We start from the raw sequence: 6746 nt of genomic DNA, 5'->3' as shown, positions 1-6746 counted from the left end.
TTTCATGAGCCTAGGTGAGAAATCTTCCCCTTGTTATCAGATGAAGAGGATAACTAAGACCTGGGATCCTAGGACCCATGGGTCCTGCAGAAGAATAATACCTTTTAGATATCATATCAGCAAAATTTGGGTACAATCAGTAGAAATGCTTCAGAAATATAGAGAAAAACATTTTGCAACCAGTGAGTTAAAACAATAAACAGAGCAGCAGAGTAAAATCCCTTATAGATTAGAGGAAAACAATTGTTTTTTTTTTACAATGTGAATTCAGGAGACCAAGAATACTTAGAACATATCACAAGTTTATACCAAAGACATTGCATTGATACTTTTTATATTCTAATGTACATTCTAAACCTTATTATTTATATTCCAATCTATTTATTGTAATAAATGTCTATTTATTTGTCAAATTATCAATTAATTCTAGTAAGTTTCACTGTGTGAAATAAAATATCAGCACGTATAAATATAAAATATATAACTATAAAATATAAGAAAAAAGGCACATGTTTTGCAATGTTCTGTTGTGGTTAGGGTATCAAAGGCAACTGTGTTTTAAAATATTATTCCATTATTTCTACCTCAGTGTTTGGTAGAGTTGGACCTAAAGCTTTACCATTTGGAGATTTACAGCCTAGAGACAAGAGGAAACACTGTGATTAAAACATTACCAATTTAAGGCCTAATATCGAGGAGAAACATATAGACTTCTCTTGTAACTATGAAAATATTTGATGAAAGAAAGGCAGTAGTGTAAATTCCTGCCTGGATGGATGGTAGACAGGCCAGGACATTTGGTAATCATGCATGTGAAAATTTTTTTCACCTTCTTGGCTTTAGCTACTATTGAAATGTTAGGTATAAAAAACTATTATATTTTGATAAAATACCTTCTAGCCTAAATGATTCTGTCTTAACTGTTTATCTCTCTATGATCCCTTTTAACTAATATTAGTTTTGTTCCAATAAGAAAATTTATGCTGTCAGGGTAAGATATTCTGGTTGGTCTGTTGCTACAGGGAAGAAGAGTAAAGGGTCAGGTAGACATTTGTACCAGTAAGACATCATTTAGGAATTTTTAAGCTGCAGAAGTTTAGAAGTAGCTCTTAAGCAAGACTTACTTTGAATCCATTAGCTCCACAAAGCTAACTCAGTTTATAAATAAGTACTTGAAAAACAATCACCTTTGGACCTAGCTATAAAGGCTTCAAAGTATGATCAAATTTAAAATGAAAAAGACTTAAAATAGTCATAGACAAAAAAAATTGCAAATGTGAGCAATCGACCAAACAATATAAGCTTTTCCCAATATACACAGAATTTTAGAGAAGTAAGATCAATAACATTTTTAGGAACAATAAGGTTTCCTAGTTACAAACAGTCAACCAAGGATATATGCCTGTATAAAGATTGCATCAATAACTACTTAAATTTACAGGCTACTACATGCTTCAGCAGGACGTTTACCCAAATTACTACAATATAGAGATTATCATGGCACTTGCACAAGGATGATATGAAAATTTGTGAAATACTCCATATTTTTCATTCTTGAGATGCAAGAAATGAAAAACAGTTATTAAAAATTGATTACAAAAATACAAGTCGTTATGTCGAAAAATGAACTTTACAACTTTGTGCGGGTGGAGGGGTAGCAGGGAGGATTGAGTGGGGGAGCAGGTGAAGGATGGGAATGGAAGGGAAGGGTAAATACAGGAGGAGGCTACAATGCTTGATAAGAAATGTACTCATTATCTTGCCCATGTAATTGTAACCCCTCTGTACAGTATTTTCACAATAAAAAATTTAAAAAGGCAAATGTAACAATATACGTAATTCATTGAACTGAAAGTTAGTTTGACATCAGTGCGTTAAATCCTCACCTTAGAATGGCCTTTACATAGCATAATCTTTACAAAACATTTGAAATTGGATAACATTGTCATTTTATCCCAAAGAAATAAAATACTATAAGGACCTAGGAAAAAAAAGGAATCTTAAACTTTTTCTATATGGAATGCTATCTGAAATAACACATTTATTAACGAACCTATATATTATAAAACAATGTATAATTCAAAGTATTATATCTAGGAGAGAATTAAATAGATTATGGACATTATACAAATAAAATACAGAGTATTTTAAAATATACTTTTTTCATACAAGCACCAGAAATATTTTTAGTTTCTGTACTACTCATTTCAACAGATAAGTTAAAGTGATTTCTGATTTAAAAATCACAAACCCTGCAGAAATCATTATAGATGTATACAAACAACTCTTGAATACATTTTGACATCAGTCAGGCAATTCACTTGAAGAATACTATGGAATCCATGAATTTTTAAAGTAAGATATTGCTGTTGCTTTGTATTGTGAAAATATTTTGTACAGACACAAAGATGGATTGGCATTTTTGAAATTTAAGAATCTTAACCAAACCATTATGAGTTAGGAGAACAATTTTTACAGCCTTCCACAATTTAAAAGAGGTAGTGATACATATTTATCCTTTTGGCAATATTAAATGCAGTTTCTTCCAAGTTGTTCTTCAGACCTGGTTTGATATAATGCTTCAATAGAAGGCAATCCAGCATATCTTCGCTATTTCTATTCCAAGCAGCAAGATGCAAGGGAGTCAAGAGGACTTTAGTTTGGGCATTGGTATCTGCCTCAATGTGAACTAAGAAAGCAGCCACTCTGGTATTATTCAATATATAAGCACTGTGCAGGGGTGTCTAGCCATTCACAGTAATTGCATGAATATCTGCCTTGAGCCACCAACTCATGGACAATGTCTAAGTGCCCACTGGAGGCTTCCCGATGAAGAGAGGTATATTCATCATCATCCCTAGTATTCACATGAGTGGCCTTTTAGGAAAGCAGTGTCTGCACTGTAGTAAGCCAATTATTTTCAGCAGCCCAAACAAAAATTTGCTTTAATACTTCTCCATTTTTTTTTTGCAAATGATGACATTCCTCACTTTTTCATCTTGTTCCTTGTCTTCATCAGAATTGCCTAACCAGAGACAGTGAGTACCAGTGGGAATGGGGTGCACATGTATTCCCTAATAGTTCACGTTGGTTGAACTGGTCAGAAAAATCCAGTGAATTTTCTACATCTGTTATTTCACCATGATTTTCTTTCTCTTTTTCCAATTTTACTATTGGAAATTATTCTAACTGGAGAGTAGGGAATTCATAGAGAGCAAAGGAAAGGTTTTCCTCCATATTCAAAGGTACAGACTGAAAATGGGACCAGTGGTGTCTTCATGTGCAGCTTATTATAGGAATGAGAAAATATGAAATAATGCCTTCTAAGTAAATGATTTGGGAAATGGCAGAGCAGAAAGTGAAATGATGCAACCAAAAATATAAAAGCAAAATAAATTAGGATAATTATGGAGCAGTCACATTATCTATGAGAACCATGAAAGGGAGAGAGGAAGAGAGAGACAGATGTACAATGACCTAGCTAGCCACAAAATCCATGCCTCTGATCAATTTATAGAGCAAACAATTTTATTTTTTAAAAGAGGTGGAAATGGAATTTATGAATTTACTTGAAATTAGTAAATACATTTTTATTAGCCTACATAAAGAGACATAGCTTTGACCAAATTACAGACAAAAATCTAAATCCTTGATAATTCTAGTAACAGATCTGACTGAAATCAGTTGAATCACACTTTTCCTGTAGAGTGAAGGAATAGGTTCAGGTTAGGAAAACAGCTAGAGAAGGCAGACCGATTGTATCTGTGACAAAACTTTGTGGAAAATGGTATCAAGGATTAATTACTGGTGATCCACTTGCACTGGAAGTGTGAATCTGAACTATTGCTTGCTGATTCTGAACTATTTCTTTAATAATTATAAGTTCCAAGAAGAAAAGGTGAGATTTAATTGATAGCAAAGGATTAGTAATACACTTTGACTTCTCATTAAGCACCTTCAATCATCAAAATCACATGAAGACAATAGAGAGGCCTACTTTTTTGGATGAAAACAAGTATCTTTAAAAACAAGGTAATTAAGTATTCCTACAAAGGACTTCTATTTTACTACTGCATTATATAGTTTTTTCTAATGTTGGGTAACAAATAATGGATCTATTAGAAAGCTCTTAAAGCTCATATGTTCAATAGTGAGTTCTCTTATATTATACCATGGTATTTTTGTTTATGGTTTTAAGAAGAAATTTGCTAGCTTAAATTTCTGACAAGACAATATCATCACTGTACAACTTGCTTCTATACTCTAAGTTTTAAATTACTATCTAATATGTGTATTAGATAGCTATACAGGAAAAACTAGAAGCCACACTTGTGGCTCATGTGTTTATCCTAGCTAATCAGAAAGATGAAATCTGAGGATTGTGGTTTGAAACCAAACCAAGCAAAAAAAAGTCCATTAAATTCTGATTTGAAAGTAACCAGCAAAAGCTAGAAATGGAGCTGTGGGACAAGCAGTAAAATTCTAGGCTTGAGAAAACTACAACAAAAAAACAACAAATCCTGGGACAGAGCCAGGCCATGAGTTCAAGCCTAGTATTAACACCAAACAAATGAATTAATTAATTAATTAAAATAAATTAAGTGGTCACATGTGGTGAGGCAAGTAAAATGTAACACCCATGGTGACTGTATTGTGTATTATTTTGTAATAAGGCAAATTAACATTTGTCTTAATCACTAAAATTTTATTTGTACTTTTTTGTACTAAACCCTGAATTTAGCATGCAAGTATATGTGTGTACATATGCACACATGTGTGTATGTTTATATGTGTGTGTGTGCTCTTGCAATGTTGCTTGCCAATGTGGACAAGGTGAGGCTCAAAAGAGCTAACTGTGTTGCAATGTTTTTATTTATCAGTGTTCTGTCATGTCATTTCTGTGGAGCCACCCTTCTGTACATTTTATTTGTCAAATAATAACATCATCATAATCAAAGCATATACAACATTAAGTTAGATAAAAGAGACCACTTTCAGCTCTTATTATATGTTAGGTAAGAAGATACAGATATAATTAGGTAGTAAGTTATTGTTGTAAGATGACTGTCAGTACAAAATATGTATTTGACCTCTTAAATTGGTTATGATTTTAAGATATACTCATGGAGTGAGTTTGACTGACTTGACCAAACAGGTATTACTCTCTGGTTATTCCTGTGAAACACAAGGTGAATAAACTCTTTCTGGATTTCTGTTGAAAATAACTTTCTTTGTAACATCATATCTATTCTCACTAAGATAATCAACCCTGTATTTATTAGGTTTGAATATCCCATCATATTGACTGAAAACCAGTATTGTGGATATGCTTGCTAGATATACCTTTCAAAACAAACAAACAAAAAGCATGTGTCACCTCCAGATTGTGGATGCATTTGAAGTTCTTTTGTACATGCAATGGGATCCTCACTAATGGCTCTTTTGTGAAAGTAACTATCACAACTTTAACAAACAAGGCTTTTCAAATATCTTTTCCAATATAAATAACAACCCCGAGAGCGTCTTGCAATTTCTGAAAAGCCTTTGAATATTTTTAGTATTATTTCAGTTCATTGACTATAGAGCTATAGACATTTCTGAAATAAATATTAAGATCTGAAGATGTAAGTGGGTATATAGGCTTTTTATGCAATAGAATATTATGAAATATTATGAAATAGAATAAAAGGATATAAGTGAATTTGGTAAGCTAATTATTAGAATAACTTTGTTTTCTAGTAACAGTTTTTTTTTCTTTTTTTGGGGTCCAGTCGTGGGTCCTTGAACTCTGGGCCTGGGCACTGTCCCTCAGCTCTTCAGCTCAAGGCTAGTGCTCTACCGCTTGAGCCACAGCGCCACTTCCGGCTTTTTCCTTTTTGCTTATGTGGTGCTGAGGAATTGAACCCAGGGCCTCATGCATGCAAGGCAAGCACTCTACCACTGAGCCACCTTCCCAGCCCCAGTAACAGTTTTTTGAATGTAGATGATGCAGTTAAATTATTTCCTTTGTGGCTCTGTACTTCAGTTAGTTTTATAATCTTGATAATTATAAGAGTGAATTTGTAGAAAAATAAAGGTATTTGAAAATGATGGATTAATCTTGTGTTTTCTGTTCTACTCCCAAGAAAATGAGTTATTTTCAAGTGTTAATATTTTATCATTGAATCTTCAATATCACAAGAAATTTTGAAAAACATGCAGTAGTATTGATGTCTTTTTAAACCAATTGTATTCACAAGTTGGAGAGTCTTTAATTCATGCTTAGGTCTTGGTGTCCATAATTTTTAACCTCTCGTTCCTAACATTAATGATAGGTAAGACTGCATTTTTGGGTATATGAAAGGTAAATATTTATCTGGGGTCAAAGGTGAGTTTTATATCAGTCTTGCTTTAATAACATTTTAAAGTAATACATTTCTCTCAAAATGTTGGGTATAAAAAGCAATCAAAATACCTCTAATGGTAAACAACTTATGTGAGCTACAATGTGGAAATGATTGGTCTATAAGACCTGCAATCTGTTTCCATCAGGAATTGGGGAGATTATTCTTTCAGTATGACTGCGATGCAGTGTTGTCATGGGATAGAATATAATTTCTACAATTTTGAGCTAGAAATCAAGAATGTTATAGTTTAGCAGTTCCTTTCACCAGGGAGGTATAAATTGATTATGAACTTGGAGTTTTCATATTGCAGTTACCTATTTCCTTTTTTTTTTTTTTTTAGTTGGTCTTGGCACTTGAACT

General features: G+C 32.9%; 1 pseudogene; it reads left to right on the top strand.

Annotated features, from left to right (window-relative positions):
• Positions 1-1449: 1449 nt before the first annotated feature.
• Positions 1450-1549, top strand: LOC138814724 (U6 spliceosomal RNA; annotated as a pseudogene).
• Positions 1550-6746: the final 5197 nt, after the last annotated feature.

This window comes from Dipodomys merriami, unplaced genomic scaffold (assembly GCF_024711535.1).
Source record: "Dipodomys merriami isolate MVZ:Mamm:240054 unplaced genomic scaffold, mDipMer1.0.p SCAF_602, whole genome shotgun sequence".
NCBI lineage: Eukaryota > Metazoa > Chordata > Mammalia > Rodentia > Heteromyidae > Dipodomys > Dipodomys merriami.
The sequence above is the reverse complement of the archived record's forward strand: the minus strand, read 5'-3'. Positions and strand labels throughout refer to the sequence as shown.